The following is an 18,827-nucleotide window of genomic DNA, read 5'->3' as shown; positions in this document are numbered from 1 at the left end:
CACGTAAAATAAATATGTGACTGAGTTGTCCTGAGCATTGTCCATACACATGCAGATTGAGGAATACTGTGTTATGGTGCATCTCCCCCAAAACCAGCTTTGAACTCATTGGAAAATGTAAGCCATGTGAAGACATGCATGCCCCTTCTCTGCCTGCTGATGAGGACACTGAGTGGGCAACCTAAAAACACATCTAACTGCACTGTACAGATTTGTACAGTTACGAGAAAGCTGTGATTTGAAACACAGCACGGAAAACAAATTTGCTGTGTCTTAAAAAACCTAGACAGCATCTTAAAAAGCAGAGACATCACCTTGCCAACAAAGGTCCGTATAGTAAAAGCTATGGTTTTCCCAATAGTGATGTATGGAAGTGAGAGCTGGACCATAAAGAAGGCTGATTGCCGAAGAATTGATGCTTTTGAATTATGGTGCTGGAGGAGACTCTTGAGAGTCCCATGGACTGCAAGAAGAACAAACCTATCCATTCTTAAGGAAATCAGCCCTGAGTGCTCACTGGAAGGACAGATCCTGAAGCTGAGACTCCAATACTTTGGCCACCTCATGAGAAGAGAAGACTCCCTGGAAAAGACCCTGATGTTGGGAAAGATGGAGGGCACAAGGAGAAGGGGACAACAGAGGACGAGATGGCTGAGTAGTGTTCTCGAAGCTACCAGCATGAGTTTGACCAAACTGCGGGAAGCAGTGGAAGACAGAAGTGACTGGCGTGCTCTGGTCCATGGGGTCACAAAGAGTCGGACACGACTAAACGACTGAACAACAACAAAACCGGTGTGCACAGTCGTGGTGTACACTGCCATGATGTCTAGATATCTCTGACGGATGGGGAAAGAATAACAACTTACTGTAATTCTAACACCCAGCTGGGAGCAGTGGGAGTGAATGGAGCCAGGTGGGGGTGAGCCTCTGCTGTATCCTAACCCCCCTCCAGTGCATTGGAAGTTAGGATTGCTCTGCCCATCAAATGGTTTGTGCATTTTTGCTTTCATTTCACAAGATTTACGTACCGCTTAATTTAAACACCAGCTGCTGCACATAGCTTATCTTCCATTCCCAGCTGAAACAATATGGTTTTCTTTGCATCGTGCACTTGCTTCGTATATGAATAAGCATGGGTTTTCGAAGGATTTCTTCTCTGCAGATGCAGAAAACACAATTAGAACAAGCATGTTCTCCCTTTACAGATGCAGTCTTGAATCATATGCAAGTACTGTGAAACATCAAGTAACCGAAGAGGAAGGAGTAATTCAAGACCCAACATGATGCCAGCACACAAATTTAATTAGGTAATGACTTTGGAAAATAACATTACGGGTAGCTTCTGTTTGTTGTTGTACTTACTATTTCAGTCTCTATGTATCAAATTATATGGTGCTCACCAATGTGGCACATGACTGTAAAATTATACTGCTCCTGTTAATAAAGTGAGCAGGGTTAACATCAAAAGCTGAAATCCTAAAGCTCGTGCAAGTTACTCGCTGTGCTGCCATTGATTTGGCTGTCAAGCCCAAAGAATACATCATCTGCAGATATATGATAAGATCTCCTAGTATTTTTCATTTTCTTTAGAAGCAGCCCAAGATGCTCCAAGTTGTATTGGAGTATTGGAATCCTTGCCACCTTCCCCCCGCCCCATTTTCCTGATCTAAATTTCTCCTTCCAGGCTACTATTACTCCTTTTTTCAGGGATCAAATACCTGTATGCAGATTCAGGGAGCCCAAGGATGAAATGTTTGTTCAAGCACACATTCATCTGCTTATTTGTGGGCATTAAGAGATACAGTAGTACCTCTGGTTACGAATGCTTCTAGTTACAAACGCTTCAGGTTACAAACTCCGCTAAGCCGGAAGTAGCTGCTCCTGGCTGCAAATTTTGCCTCAGGATGCAAACAGAAATCACGTGCCAGAGGAGCTCACACAGCGGGAGGCCCCATTAGTGAAATCTTGCCTCAGGATAAGAATGGTTTCAGCTTACGAACGGACCTCCGGAACGAATTAAGTTCATAACTAGAGGTACCACTGTACAAGGAAATGGACTTGTATGATATTTTGATAAAAAAACAATAACATTTGAATAAGGTCATGGATTTACATTACTGAGAACTTGGAGTGGATCGAATAAATTTACCATTTCATTCCAGTCCAGGAACTTAATGTCATTCTGGCAATGACTGTGGAAAAGTTTGCAGTGCCTTGTTCATGTCACTCTGCAAGTTTCAAAATAGAAGCCAAATGCATGAGTAATTTTTAAAAACCAGCAGCTAATTTTTACTTCACAATTCTTTAAATGAAAAAATAATATCTTAAAATAGCCAAATGTAGAAGCCTCTCCTTTAAAGTTGATTTGTATTTTCTTTAAGAGGCAAAGTGTTGCTTGAAACATGACTCTTGTTGCTACTATTTTCTGAGTTATGAAATCAAAATGAATTAACTCCAGAAAGAAAATGCTGCTAATTGTAGGTCAATTAACTGTATATAGTTCTTTAAGAGAGCACAGATAAGAAACAAGATTTTATTTTTAATAAATGAATGTTGAAAAACCAAGTAAAGTACATTTTTATCCCATTAAAATAGGCAGGATAGGGATGTACTCACTTTTTAAAAATCATTTTATTGAGAAGTTAAAAAGTTTGGATCACAATCTTTTGGATATTATAATTTTATAGTAAAATGAATTATATGTGAGTAAAATAAATAATACACATATGGTGCATAAAACAGAAATCTTAAATTATAATAATAATGAATTATTATCTTGGACTCAAAATAATATGTTACAGAAGATCCAAAAATTGCACTTCTAAAAAATGAAAAAAGATAGAAATAGGACCATACGAAACACAAAATTAATGATATATATAATATTGTGGTTTTAGGTGACACATTGACAGAGGTAGCTTAAATTATTTTACAGAATCATAGAATTGTAGAGTTGGAAGGAACCCCAAGGGCCATCTAGTCCAACCCCCTGCAATTTGGAATCTGAACGCACAGTTTCCCATCCAATTTGAAGCCTGCTTAGCTTTGCAAACGTGCTAGCATTATTATCATCTGGAAGGGCTCTCTTGTGCTATAGTGCAACAAATATGGAGGATAGACAGTGGCAGAGGAATCCCCTCTGGCACCCAGGGCAGGATGCCAAGGGGCGGGGAGAACCAACCGGTGGCGCGCACACAGCAGCCCGTATGATCACCATGCAAGAGGCAGCCCTTATGGATGCCCATATGGACAGCGCGCGAGAGCGGCAGCCCGTACAGACGCCGTGCAAGCAGCACCCATACTGACTGTGCATGCCCTCGGCCACTGTACAGCTGAGGGGAGCCAGGGGCCATCTTGTCACACACACACCCAGAGTGGCACCTGGGGCGGAGAGCCCCCTCCGCCCCCCCACTTCATACCCGCCTGGGGATAGGGACACAACAGCAGAACATTTGTGTGAAAAGCGACAGGATATCAGCAAGATGTTATGGGACCTGCACTGACTGGAAATGAAGCAGTATGTCTCTTCACCTCTGCAGGTGCAATTAAAGGAATATGTAGCTAGCTCCTACACAAACCTGTCAAAAGATTGACCCAACCGTCCTTCCACTTGCCATGTCTGCTGCTTTTGAAAGCCAAACAGCTTCCTGGCAATTGCTTCAGGCATCCTCTCCTCAGAAAGAGGATAAGGCAGACAGTTTATTGAGCAAATCTTCCGTAACTGTGAAACCACACTGCCATCATCACCAAAAGTTGCAAGAACATGGGTAACTTTCATTACCCTTTCTCAGATGTCACACTCAGGGTGTGCACATCTGTACCTAAAATCAAGTATATGGCTGCTGTGAAAGAACAGTTGGATTTTTATTTTATTTTTTGGTCATGCAAACTATCTTCTCATCCAGATTAAGCTCAGTGAAAACAGCTTCTGGTCTGCCCATTTGCAGCAGCAGTTTCATGTATACAGCACTAATTTGCTAGCCTGCTTATGACACCAAGAACCTTCTCTCTGGAACAGTTCCTGAACCTGTGGCCCTCCAGATGTTTCTGAACTACTGCTCCCATCATCCCTGACCATGGGCCATGCTGGTTGTAGCTGATGGGAGTTGGGAGTCCAATAACCTCTGGAGAGCCCGAGATTCTCCACCCCAACTTTCACACAGAGATACACAAGCAAATAAGGTATCAAATAAATGTTTGAATGCATAAATATAATAATGCTTTAAATGTGGTTGTTGTTTTTAAGCCAAGCAGCCTGCCTGATGCATTGATGGAGAGATAAAATTTAAATCAGCAGTGGAAGCTGAAGCAAACACATCTGTCCTTCAAGGTGCAAAAACCAAACACACACTATGAGGTGCATCTATAGGTATCATTTCAACCAAATGTCCCATTTGCCTCATATTTTGATCCTTGAACTGTAAAGACTGCCTTCACCACTCTGCCCCAATGTAATTTGTGCGACCAGGGACGACAGCCCCAGTCCCCAGGGATCACAAGAAAAGGAATAAGGACTCAGACAACGTTATGGAATTAAAATTAGGCCACAACTTTATTAAACTTCCGAAAGTAGGAAGACCTTGGCTTAGGACTGGGGTGTGTATCCCTCCCAGCACCCCAGCCGGGGGGGGAGCTGGGGTTCATCAGGGTAAATGGGATATGGGGGTGATCTGTGAGAAGTAAGTGTAGCAGGCAGCCCAGTCCATATTCCCGCACGCAAGGTAGTTCACTGACAACTTTTTGGTGTATGGCCAGTGACACCCATTATATAACCCCTTTAAGAGGGGACCCTGGAATCGTCGCCGCAGCGGGGTGAATCACCACTCCCCCCTCCCATTATAGGGAAGAAAAGACTAAAGAATTCCACCCAAGGCCATAACCGCCAAAGTTGTGACAAACTGCTACGGGGAAGACAAAACTTGCCAATGCAGGAAAATTTCTTCCCGGTCCTTCAACAGCGACCAGTCAAAGACTGCAGCAGCGCCCACTAACAGGAAGGAAAAGTTAAGCTGCAAACAAGAAAACGTTAAATAAAGTTAAGCTGCAAACAAGAAAACGTTAAATACAGGGAGGGTGAATCTCCAGAGCCAACTGCCTGGCTGTTGTTCGCTCCACCTCCCATTTATAAATGGGGCTGGCCCCACCTCTCAGCAAGAACTAATTACTGAGGCTGGGCGTGAGCCTCTGAATAATAACCTGAGAAGCAAGCCAGCTCCTTTTACTAGTAAGTTCCCTGGGAACTGTACTCCCGCGCACAATCACGCAAAGGGCACCCACATTATGAAGTGTGAGTGCTCATTCTCTGCCATTCCTATGCATGTTAGTTACGTAGTTTGTTTATCACCTTTCCTTCGAGGAACTCAAGGCAATGCACGTGATTCTCCCTCCATTTTATCCACAGAACAGCCCTGTGAGGTAGGTAAGGTGCAGTGAGAGAGAGAATGACTGGCCCTTTATTTACTGCAAGAGAGAGAGAGTCGGGTCTTTATACTCCTTTGCAGTTCCCAACTAAATGCTACCCTTCAATAATGGAGTGGGGGGAGGGAAATAACGTATTTCATTTTGCATTAATATGAAGCATGGTTCTAGAACAGTTGCAGCATCTGATGTGCAAAGACAGAATTCCTTAGGGATGTCTGGAAGCGCCTTGCTTGCTTACAAACCAAACAGATTTTTGCACTGATCAAGCAGGGTTCTTCATATGTTCTTGTTGAGTGTGTACACTGTGCAGCAACAAAGGCTGCAGTAATCCTTATCTACTGGGCAGAGCAACCCTACCTTGGAGCAGAAAAGAGCTCTGGAACCTCCACTGCATTCAAAGCCCTGCCACTAGTGCTAATATTCACATTTATGCTGTGCCAGCTCCTGTCTTTAGAGTAGCCGGCATTGGGGCCCTTTCTGTGACCTAGGCTGGATCTAGACACATCAAAGCGCTTTTTCTTTGCCAACGTAGCTGAGTTCCTTGATCAGATTAGGATCCAGGATACTTGGCCACCCCAGCTTCACCCTATATGAAACACTATGTTCTGGGGCCCTCAGCTAGCTGACCCTAATGAAAGAACCACCAGTAGAAGCACGCCTCTGTCACACTTTTTGTGGTTGCACTGCAGTGGGTGGGTGTTTGTGTTTTCCACAGCAGCAGAAGCCCCCGCTCAGTGGAGGTCAGCAGGTGGAGACAGTCCACTGGATTGTATCCCCTCCAGCAGTGTGGAGGTTAAAACTGCAGCCTAATTTATACAGGCTGCAGTAATGGTTATTACTATAAAATTCTCCACGCCTGAGTAATTAGCCCAGTAATTCCGTTTAATGGCTTTAGTAGCCTGGCTGTTTCAGGATCAGTGTCTCCAACAGAAGAGGAATCTGAATTGTTTCGAGGCAAAATATAGTCATTTGAACAATAACTTCATGTGCATTTGGTGATATGTTATTCATCGTGCAAAACAAAAGCGAGCAAACCACCTACAGGCTCAGAAGGTTCAAACATTAACATGCAAAAGGAATTCAAGGATTTGAGTGCACATTACACTGTGTAGCATTTCCCCCGAAATTATCCTGAAATTTTCTTTGTTTATGTTCCCATGGTATGTTCATCTCCATCATGTAAGAGGTTCTGATGAGTGGGGGGGGGGGGATCTGAAAGAAGAGGCCTGAGGGAAGAGTCCCTAGCACAAGGGTGGCGGGGGGTGAGTGGAAATACATTAAAGGGTGCTGCTGTCTCAAAGCTAATATCTTTGCCAATCTTTGAGAGACTGTTTTTCTTCACATACACTTATCTAACAGCGGTGTGGCTGTTAGCTGGTTTTCTGGTTTTCTTGTGAATGACACTAAGATCTAGCGTTGCAGGGCTTTAAAAGAAGGAAAAAAACATAACAACAACCATAAGGCCAGATGGACAATTACAGGAGAAAACTGGCATTTCAAAAATTCTTGAAAAAGTTGGGTGATATAAAAAGTTAACTTGGTAACAATTTGAAAAGCCTCTTGGACTTACCGATCAGGTTAACGGTTCAAATTCCCACGATGGGGTGAGCTCCTCTTGTTCTGTCCCTGCTCCTGCCAACCTAGCAGTTCAAAAGCATGCCAGAGGAAGTAGATAAATAGGTACCACTGAGGAGGGAAGGTAAACGGCATTTCTGTGCGCTCTGGTTTCCATCAAGGTGTTCCGTAGTGCCAGAAGCAGTTTAGTCATTCTGGCCACATGACCCAGAAAGCTGTGTGTGGACAAACGCCGGCTCCCTTGGCCTGAAAGCAAGATGAGCACCCCAACGCCCGAGTTGCCTTTGACAGGACTTAGCCGTCCCGGGGTCCTTTGCCTTTACCTTTTACTCATTTTCTCAAAGACAGTCCCTGCAGATGCCACTGCTCCTCTCTACAGGTATTCACTAATGTTTCTAGTATAATGAACTATAACACTCTTCCCAGTTCCCAGTTCTATGGATTTTCTCCCACACACCCACACTGTTAAGGCTTTTCAATGACATGAAAGCATGTGTGTACACACAGGGGCATATGAAGGGGGTGGAGGGGGCGAGTCGCCCCGGGCACTGCCCTGGGGGGTGACAAAATGGCCTGCTGCACCTCCCCCAGCTGTAGAGCAGCAGAGGGTGTGCACGCAGTGTGGGCGCCGCTTGTGCGGCATCCCCACTGCAACCGTCTGGGCTGCCACTTATGCGCAGCATCTGTATGGGAGTCTGTATGGGCTGCCGCTTGCACGGCAACCCTACGGGCTGCCATGCATGTGCAGTCCGTACAGACATCGTGCATGCGTCACCCTGCCCCTTGGCATTCCGCCCCATGTGATGGAGAGGGTTCCTCTGCCACTGTGTACACACCAGGAAAATGTGCAGGTGTACTGCAGTGGTGCACTATGCACAGATTATAATCACATGCCACCAGGTAGTTCCAGATTTTCTTTTTAGAAAGTCCTGAAGTGTTGTCCAAGTCATTGCATATTGGGGTTGGAAAAACCAGGCTGAGGTTCTAATGCAACTGAGTCTCTGTACAAATTGGGGCACAATCACAGGCATGTGCACAGGGTGTGACAGGTGTGCCCAGGAACATCCTGCTGTTATTCTTGTTTTGAAAAAAAGAATAGGGATCATGGTGAGGGGGAGAAAGTACAGAGAAGCGACCCAGCTCCCTCAGCTGCCAAGACCTGTGAAGAAATGGCTGTGAGGGACAGACAAGGGTGGGAGAAGGAGGAGGCAGACAGAGAGAGATGAAAAGGCGGCAGAAAAAATCTGGAATGGATCTGCAGCTACTGCCTGTGTCTGTCTGTGGATCCATTCCACCCTTTTTCTTCTTCCTGCATCTGCCTATGTCTCATGGCTGTTTCTCTATCTGAGCTCCACTTGCCATCTTTTGCTGACACCTGGTGAGAGACATCTCATTCTCTAGGACCGGAAGATGAAGAAACCTTAAGGTGTTTTGCTCAGTTAGGGTTAGCTCATGATCTGACCGTGTTCATGGAAGTCAATCTTACTCGACTATGAGTGATCACCAAAGAAGAAGAAGATTATCTGATTAAAGATAAACATCATGAAAATTGATTGTCTCTTTGTATATATCTGGTTATCGGCATAGCAAAAATTTGGTGTTTGTATCTCATTTTTTAAATTTGTACATTTTTAAAGGAAAGTTTAATTGTTAGCTTGACTTCCCCCACAAAGGCATACTACTCCTTTGTCCCTAGAGACAGACAGATGCCAAACATACTCTCAGCAACTACAAGTTATACAAAATAAGGTATTTCCAAGGTCAAAGCTGTAGAGGTGGTTCAACATTATGCTACAATTACTTTTATTAGGGAAAGGAACAGAATATGCAATGTAAAAAACATTAAATTAAAATGGAGAGCAATTATGCTATGAAGAAACTGTAAAGCAATAGCGTTGAGAAAAAGAAACAGCCCCAATTCACTACCAGGCACCAGATGCCTTCAGCAGCAATAGTGTATCGGCAGGAAATCTTACCACAGTGTATGTATAGATGTGTGTGTGTGTGTGTGTGTGTGTGTGTGTGTGTGTGTGTATGCACACATCCCTTGATTGAATTATGAAATTAGGGCATGAAGAGAAAGTGGTAGATACATATTTGGATTTTAGTAAAGCCTTTGATGCAGTGTTTCATAAAATCTTACTCTTGAAATGAATTCAAATTGGGTTGAACAGGAACATTCATGTGGACAAAAAACTGGCAGGGGGACCTTAAACCAAGGGTAATCATAAACAGCAAATTCCATGCAAGGAAGTGTTTTAAGGCAGGGAATAGTTCCAGTTCACGTCTTTGCTAATAGCTTTAAAAGTAACAGAATTTCACAGGAGTAAAACTCACCCATGTACATTTTTAGCCTGGACCTGGGGAAAGAATGTCCACTTCTGTGTTTAATGCAAAAGTAGGGCACCTCAGGTCAGGGGCCAAATGTTGGCCTCCAGAACTGACTATATGACACTTAAATCCCTGTCCAGGCCACATGCTGTCTCCATAGGCTGGTCCTTTGCTCCCTTTGCTGGTCCTGCTTTGCACCCCAAGTGTGTCTGCCTGGCTGGATTGTGATCCTGAACTCTGCTAAACCCTCTGGTAAGAGAGGCCATCTTACCTGTCACTCCTATAAGGTCTGCTCCCTGCTTTCTTGGCCTATTTCAGGGAAATTTTTAATGTGTGACATTTTGATGTATTTTTAATCTTTGTTGGAAGCCGCCCAGAGTGGCTGAGGTACAAATAAATTATTATTATTATTATTATTATTATTATTATTATTATTATTATTATTATTATTATTATTTCCACCTGGCCTGGGAGGGCAGAGACCAGACTTACTCTTTTTTTTTTTTTATAAAAATTTTTATTGCGTTTCTTTCCATAGGTTAACAGATTTGTTTACACAGCAACATGCAAGAAACATTTTTTTATATATATAAAGAGAAGTAAAGAAAAAGAAGAAAAAGTTAAGATACTTTCATAACGTCCTTCGACAGCTCATTTTTTGGACCTCCTCGCATCCTCTCAGCATTGCATTCATTATTCTAGCCAGTTCAGCAATTTGTTATCTTGTTTCCCATCTTATTATACCTTTAAATTTATTATGTTACCAATTTCGAAAATTTGTAATTTAGTTTTAACACTCTTAATAAACATAATATTTTGTTTCTAATTTGTCTCGTTTTTTTTTCCATCAATACTTACTTTGTCATTTACTTAAAATAAATTGCGGAAGCATAACGTTTCTTAATCGTGCGCAATCTTAACATTCAAACAACTTATAATGTTTTTGCAAATAGTCCTTAAATTTTTTCCAGTCCTCCTCCATTGTTTCTTCGCTCAGATCTCGAATTCTGCCAGTCATTTCTGCCAACTCCATGTAGTCCATCAGCTGCGTCTGCCAGTCCTCCAGTGTGGGTAAATCTGGTGTCTTCCAGAACTTTGCGATAAGGATCCTAGCTGCTGTGGTTGCATACATAAACAAGGTTCTGTCCTTCTTTGGCATCTTCCGGTCCACCATGCCCAGAAGAAAGGCCTCTGGTTTCTTAAAAAAGGTATATCTGAATACCTTATTCAGCTCATTATGTATCATTTCCCAAAAGGCCTTTACTTTCGGGCAGGTCCACCAGAGGTGAAAGAATGTCCCTTCTGCCTCCTTACATTTCCAACACTTATTATCAGAAAGATGATATATTTTAGCCAACTTGACTGGGGTCATGTACCACCGGTATACCATTTTCATAATGTTCTCTTTCAAGGCACTACATGCCGTGAATTTCATACCGGTGTTCCATAACCTTTCCCAGTCCTCAGACATAATGTTGTGTCCCACATCCTGTGCCCATTTTATCATAGCAGATTTAACTGTCTCATCCTGTGTGTTCCATTTAAGCAGCAAGTCATACATCCTCAAAAGTACCTTAGTCTTTGGTTCTAGTAACTCCGTCTCCAGTTTCGATTTCTCCAACTGGAAACCCACTTTTTTATCCATTTTAAATACCTCTTGAATTTGAGCATAATGTAACCAATCTCGCACCTTGTTTTTTAGTTTGTCCTGGCTTTGGAGCTTCCAATTATCTCCAACTCTTTCAATCAATTCCCAATATTTTGGCCAGTAGGCCTCCATATTGGGCCTTTTTTTAGAAATCTTGGCTTCCACTGGTGATAACCACCTCGGGGTCTTGCTTTCTAATAAGTCCTTATACTTCATCCAGACGGCAAAAATTGATTTTCTGACAATATGGTTTTTAAACAGTTTATGAACCTTCGCCTTGTCATACCACAAGTATGCATGCCAACCATAAACATTGTCAAACCCTTCCAGATCTAGGACATCGGTGTTTTCCAACAGAAACCAATCCTTCAGCCAGCAGAAGGCTGCAGCCTCATAGTACAACCTTAAATCCGGCTTACTCATGCTTCAGACTTACTCATGCTTCAAAAGCTGCTCCCATGGCTGAAGTGGCCCAAACCATCTTGTTACTCGTCCAGAAAGACCTGCTACTCAGGATACATGGAGACTATTGGAATGGGGTTTTGTTTAGGAGTTCTTGTAGGGGTCAATAATTAAGCTGAGTAATGCATTATTTTTCATCATTCTTGTTGCTAAACCATGTTGTGAATTATTTGGGAATTGTTTCATTTCATTGTGTGTTTATTGAGAAGCTTTTGTTAGTTTTTTATTATTTAAATGTTATATGTTTGTAGCTGTTAAGAAGGAGGCCCCATATGCAAACGTGGCTTTAAACAGACATGGCTTCTTCCAAAGAATATTGGGATCTGTAGTTTGTTAGGAGACCCCTATTCCCCCCACAGAGTTACAATTCAATAGTGGATTTTCAATCAGTTCTGCTTCCCAGCCTGAGAGGTCAAGGGAAACCAACAGGATTGTATTCCTCTCCTCTTCCACCCTCTCCTGACTGGTGCATCATTAATCAGGGTGACCAAGGTTGTTTTGGTGCCAAAACTGAGTCTGAAATGGATCCAGGATCCACTTCCTCCAGCCATATCTGCTGTTGGCTGGCCTCCACCCTCATCACCTTGCTGAGAAAAGGAATATTATGGACTGGGTGGTAATTTCCCCAAACCTCTGAGGACCTCTTCAGGAGGAATCACACCACTGCCTCTTTCAAGGTGGTGAGCATACCTCACTCCTGTGATGAGTCATTAACCACTCCCTGGACTCGTCTAGTCAATCCCCACCTCCTAGATTTTATCAGCCATGGTGGGCAGGGATCAAGGTGGCCTCACCACTGCAAGCATCCTGTCCAGAACTTCTTAGTGACTTTATATTCCTCCATTCTGAAGGAACTGCCCTGGTTGTCTATTTAAGGTGTTAATGTTAACATGCAAACAACTTGAGACCTGGGCATCTGACAGAGCACCTCTCCGCATGTCATTCTCCCTGGGCTATGACAGTAGTACAGAACAGAAGTGGCTTAGCAGGCAGAGTAGAGCTGCTATACTAGCTTCCCAGCTAGTCAGACATTGTTGTTTAGCAGAAGGGGCAATGCAGTGAGGCAGCTAGCATAGTGCAACTAACAGGAGCACCAAATTACCAGCCTTCTCACCCTGCCTATCAGGAATCTAGTATAGTGGCTGCTCCCCAATGGGTCAGCTGCTTCTGCTCTACTCATCTCCCAGATGAGGGCGGCTTGTTCTTTAGTGACAAAGTGTAGGGCCTTGTCTGTGGCGGTGCCTCAGCTATGAAACTCTCCCATCCAGAGTCACAGATGCTTTATTTTTCCATCTGGCCTGGGAGCATGGAGCCCTGACTGACTCCAGCTTCAAAAGCTGCTGAATAGACACCCTATTGTTTAGGGTGTTTTGTTAGGGCTATTCATATTAACCTTTGTATCTTTTTTAGATCTTATGATTTATGTGAAAATTGTTCAGCTTGGTTGTATACCTTTTGATGTTTTTTATTTATTGTTTATGACTACTTTCGTTATGTTGGTAATTATGTAAATCTTTTCCTCCTGTAAGTTGCCTTGAGGATGATTTTAACCATGGAAAGGTGACATACAAATAAAATGACTATGATGATATGGAGTGGGGGGCAGGTTGCAGGAACTTTTAACTTCCTTGAGTTTAATAAATATTTCCACTTGACAAAATTAAATCTGTACAGAAAATCATTTTTGAAATCTCTTTACAAATTCCACAATAAATGAGCTGAACCATTTTCTGCTTTCCCAAATCCTCTGAGGCAGGGGCTAAGCATTAAATGTATAGAAACCCTATTTCTCCTTCAAGAAGTAATCCAAAACAAAGAAAAAGCAGTTTTGAATTCAGATTTATTTTATTTGTAATATGGTTTGCATTCTCTGTGAGTGCTAAGCAAAGAGCAAAAATATATTTCCGGAAATGATCCTGCATTAATTCTTGTTTTCGTAGCACAAAACAATGCAATTATCATGCAGATCTGTGTGTTCCATGGATTCTTTGGCATGCTAATAAGCAACATGTTTGAAACAAAGACAACAAATCTGAATAAGCAAATCAAATTATATTTAATAATATGCACAATAAATCTTAAAAGGAAACATCATGTTGGATTCTCAGCAAGTTAAACAACATTTGGGGTGCATTCAGCTTTAGACAGACATTTCTGCTTTATATGCAATCAGATATATTGACCACTAAGTCTGGAAAAAAAGAGGCATAGAGATCACTTAAAGCCCAGACAATTGTTCCCTCCAAATACTTTTTCATTACATTTTATAGACATTGTTTGGCTGAATTTTTTGCCATGATATGTATTTAATATAAAAAAGTGAAGATAGCAGAGGTGTTGATGGCATGCTTAATTAAATTATGAAAGTCTAATGCATTAGTCTACAAAGATGGAGATCAGATGGTTCTCCCAGAGAAGTAAAACTCACAAGTGCTAAAACTCGATTGGAAGATTTCATGTCCTTTCTGTGCGTGCATCATGCAGATGTGCATGAACTGGTTTCTTCCCCCCTTTTCTAGATATGGTGATAAATATCACAGAGTAAGATGGCTCTGGAGGGTTGCTTCTTCCAGCTGCACCCACAAGCTGTGCAGAGAATGGCAAGTCTCACTTTCCTTCTGCGGCATAAAAACAGATACACGTACTCCTTTATCTCTGAAAAACGGCATTCCACAAAACAAACTAATTCCCATGAATGGTGAACTTTTTCTTCTTCTTCTTCTTCTTCTTCTTCTTCTTCTTCTTCTTCTGCTTCTTTCCATTACCTACTTCTAGCCAGTGGTTTTACTTATTGCGCTGGACGTCATCGAAGGAGATGTGTGCAGACCTTCCTTTGACATGTAGACGACACAGACAGTCCAGTACAGTTTGCAAAGCATTTTGGTTTTAAGTACTTCAAAGAATGCTCTCCTCTTCAAAGTCAAATTTCACCACCACTGGCCGGCTCGTGTTCCACTTCTTGCTTCGATCCTTATCCTCAATGAACTCCTGGTAAGGATCTTTCTTTGAAATGGCTTTCTTGGAGCGAACATAACCGAAAAAGACAGTCAACGCCAGGAAAGAGTAAAACAACATGACAAAGAGAATGAAGAAATAGGCGTTGTCATATGGTTTGTATTTTGGTGTTTTCTCCTTCGTGGCATTTTTCCCTGCATTCAGGTCTTTTTCCAGAAGCTTCAGAACACACTGAGAGATGAGAGAGGCTAAAGCTGTGTTGTTCATGTCGCTGCTGCTTTCTCCTAGGAACTCAAAGTTTGCATTAAACAAAAACAAAAACCAGCCAGGATATTTAGGGACTTGGGACCTGATCCCATTCACATTCCCCCTCCCATCCCCTCTGTCAACCTGGCTGGAAGCAGGATAAGTCCCTTGATTGTTTCCTCTTTTAGCAAGGAATGCTGTGAAGCTCTTAGTGGGTCTCAGTCGCCTGATAATCAGGCATTTCTCAAGATAGGCACTGGTCCAAAGTTAAAGTGGACAGTGTAAACAGTCACCAGCCGACCTCCAGGCCTTCCTAACATAAATGAATATTTGTGGCTGAAGGAAGATGAGGTCAAATGAAGGATTTGTGTTCTAGACTCAATGGGTCGAATTCTGCTGAAAAACAAATAGGGTTGGACTGGTTTTGGACTGGTCTTCTGAAAGCTTTTATTTTCTGACAACTGTTGAAAGAGCAACTTACCACATCCTGCATATTTGTCCCAAAGTTGGTTGAGATAGAATGTGGCCAGTTGAGATCTTGACATAGGTTGGAGCGTTCAATAAGCTCATGGTAAAATCAGGCCCAATGAATAAATCTGTCTGTTCTCACATGCACTGGCCTTCTTCTAACTTTCGCTATAAATAGAGGGCCTAGCTATATCCTACCATGAGTGCAAAGTCACAATGGCTGTACTTTTAAAAAAATGAATGAAAACCAGACTCAATAGAGGAAAAGTTTTGAATGGTGCTTAACCTTTTCTATGCTGCCTTTTCTCTCTCTCTACTCCAAATGAATATTTCAAATCCCTTACAAACCTGCAATTAGAAGCTGGGAAAGGAACTGCAGGGTTATATTTGGAGTGGGAAAATGGCCACCAGGAAAATTGTTAACTACTCATCCTACTCTCTGCTCAAATTAGGCCCCACACAAAAGTGTGTGTGTGTGGAGCAGGGATTGGCAAGGTTTACCTCGCCTGGGCCGGTTCACTCCAGCAGAGATCCCTCTGTGTGCCAGATTGCGCGTGTGTATGAGTGCGCGCCCATAGGATTTCCAGCATCTACATCTGCGCAGACATGATTTCTTGCATCTGCGTCTGCACAGACGTGATTTCTGGCACTGTGGAAGTGAGTCCCCGCCCCGCGCTGCGCTGGTTTAGCGCAGCGTGCAGGGACTCGCCGAGTGGGCGGCTTAGTCCAGGGACGGCTCGTGGGCCAGTTAAACGACCTCCATGGGCCGCTTGTGGCCCATGGGCCTTAGGTTGCCTACCCCTGGTGTGGAGTTATGGAATTGCATGTAACATGCAGTTTTCCCTTAGATGCCTTGAAAAGAAAACTTTGAAGACAGCCATTATACATGGAAATCTACACCCTGATAAAATTTAAACTCTGAGACCTTAGTCCTAAACATAGTTGCTTTAAATTTCAGAATCAGTGGGTTGGATTCATGCATAGTCATGCTTAAAGGGTTCAACCCTGTGGGACTTATCTGCAAGTAAATATATTCAACACTGAAGTCTGTATTAATATTATCATTGTTTTCAGTGCAATTATGCATGTGTTCAGACTGGAGGCAGCTTCACACATGTGCTCCAGATGTGATGGTTACTAGTATTCTCTTGGTATGTTGATCCCCATTGTACAGGAATCCAGTGGCTATAGCAGTGTATTTAGATGTTGAAAATCTACACTCAGCTCTGTTGCTATGATACCTGCTGCATTGCTTTGGCAAGTGAGTCTCAGGCTCAGCCTAACGTGCATCTTTCTTGTGAATCTAATAAAGATACAAATCTAATAAATATTAGTAATAAAAACAAAGAGGATGTGAAGTCATCTTTCATATACACATTTTTTTTTTCATTTACAGTGGCTCTGCCAAGCAACTAGTAATCCTGCTTTAATCAGCAATTTTACTAGGCCCAATCCAGATTAGGAGACGTCACAGATATTGGGCTGCATCCAGCTAAGTAATACTCAGAGTAAACCTGTTTAAATCAGGGGTGAAGAACATATTTTGGCCAGTAGGCCAGATTCTTATCTCCCACCCCCTGGAGGGTCAAATTTGACAGGTGGGCAGGGCCACTTACCTGTCATTCATTTGACATCAGAATGGCATCAAGTGACACTGCACTTCGAAGCCCTGACTATCGGGACTTATAGTGCAGGGCTGTTTGAAAGCCCTTTTGCAAACAGCCACACACTGCTCTTTCAGCCTCCAGGTTTCAGAGAGACCCATGCCTAAAACTCTGGAGAGCTGCTGAAAGTTGGTGCAAACAATACTGAGCTACAAGGGGTATGCCTTTGGCTCAATATAAGGAAGTTTCCTATATTGCTATATCAGAACATGTGCAGAATGTCTATTCACTACCACTGAGGCCTCACTTGGGTTTTCCCTCCAAACAATTTCCCCAGACCTCTCAAACCTTCTCCGCTTTCTCCTTTTAACTGTGAAGAGGATTGTGCAATATCTCAGTGACACTTCTGAACAGATAGATTCCATGTGTACGGTGTTGGTTGCTTGAAACATGGAATTGTAGCTACGGTTGCGTGATAGCTTCAGTTGCATAGACTCCATGTGTCTACTACAAGAATGGACAAATCTGGAACTCAGGTCTGCCACTGACAGCCATCCAGCTCCAAGGCAGTGGGGAAGATGGAACGAACCACATATCATACCATATCCATATTGCCTAAGTAACACAACTTCTAAATGTATGACCATTAACAGCTGCAATTTTCTGGTATTCTGGAACTTGAGTGAACATGGAAAGCCCTTAACACAGTGAGATAAACTGAAAAGCTTTGTTGTTGTTAATTTAATTATTATTGCTTTGCTATTCTTAATAAAAATCATTCTTGTTAACTAAATTATTATTTTTTATTCTTCTATTTAACAGACCAGGTTCAAGGCTCTTGTGCTAATATTAAACAGGATAATGTAAGGATGTCAGAGACCTTATATATCCCAGCTCCATCCCTGAGATAACCCATTGTTTGTTGTCGCCTGGTATTAAAGAGACCCAACTGGCCTTAGCTGGAAGTTGGGCATTTAGTGTCACCGATCTCATGCTGTGGAACACTCCTCTAGCAGAGATTTGGCAAGCATCCTTGCCATGGACTTTTGTCCCAGCAGGCCTATGCAGCTGCTTGAATTTTCTTCTTCGGCCGGTCATTTCAATGGTTATAATGTATTGTTTTTATGGTGTTTTGTTGTACTTGTAAATATTGCACACCTCCTTGATATTTCATGTGAGCTGGCAGTATACTTTTATAAATAAATAGAAAATGAATGTATTTCGCACCTTTCCTCCAAAGACCTCAAGGAGGCCTACAGAGCCACCCCCTTCCATTTTATCCTCACAACAACAACCTTGTGAGGTAGGTTAGGCTGAGAGAGAAGGAACTGCCCCAAGGTCACCCAGTGAGTTTAATGGCTAAGTGGAAATTTGAACCAGGTTCTCCCTGGTCCTTGTCTAATACTCTAACCACTATTGGCCTCCATGTAGTAGATGTGTGAAGAAGCCCTTAGGCATAAGGTTAATTTTGCCCCTGAAGTGAATCACTCTTACTACGATGGTGATTATGATAAACTTATGTGGCAGCTTCAAATGTTCAAAGCATCCCATGTATTATTCTTTTATAATGCATTTTTGAGTTGCAACCCATGCAACGACCTTGCAGGTATTATTATCCCTCATATTGCAAATGGGATGCTGAGGCTGAGATACAGTGACTTTCCTAAGGCTACCTATTGAGTACACAGCAGAGGTAAAAGTCAAACTTCCAGTATACCTGAAGGAGCGTCTCCACCCCCATCGTTCAGCCCTGAAATGGAGGTCTGAGAGTCTTCTGGCAGTTCCTCACTGCAAGAAGTGAGGTTACAGGGAACCAGACAGAGGGCCTTCTCAGTAGTGGCACCTGCCCTGTAGAACACCCTCCCAGCATATGTCAAGGAAATAAGCAACTATCTTACTTTTAAAAGACATCTGAAGGCAACCCTGTTTAGGGAAGTTTTTAATGACTGATTTTTTTATCGTGTTTGTAATATTCTATTGGGAGCTGCCCAGAGTTGCTGGGGAGGCCCAGCCAGATGGGTGGGGTATAAGTAATAAATTATTATTATTACTGCTACTACTACTACTACTACTACTACTACTCAGGGGTTTTTTAGCTCTGAGATACTGCACAGGGA

At 42.6% G+C, this 18,827-nt stretch overlaps 1 long non-coding RNA gene across 1 annotated transcript; it reads right to left on the bottom strand.

Moving 5' to 3' along the window:
* Positions 1 to 13,263: 13,263 nt before the first annotated feature.
* LOC308585509 lies at positions 13,264 to 15,653 on the bottom strand. Its single transcript, XR_014007454.1, has 2 exons — positions 14,207 to 15,653; positions 13,264 to 14,055 (listed from the first exon to the last, which is right to left on the bottom strand). It is a non-coding gene; the product is annotated as an uncharacterized lncRNA (long non-coding RNA).
* Positions 15,654 to 18,827: the final 3,174 nt, after the last annotated feature.

The sequence above is a fragment of the Podarcis bocagei genome, assembly GCF_964188305.1.
Source record: "Podarcis bocagei genome assembly, chromosome: 4".
Taxonomy (NCBI): Eukaryota; Metazoa; Chordata; class Lepidosauria; order Squamata; family Lacertidae; genus Podarcis; species Podarcis bocagei.
This window is presented reverse-complemented; position numbering and strand designations above follow the sequence as displayed.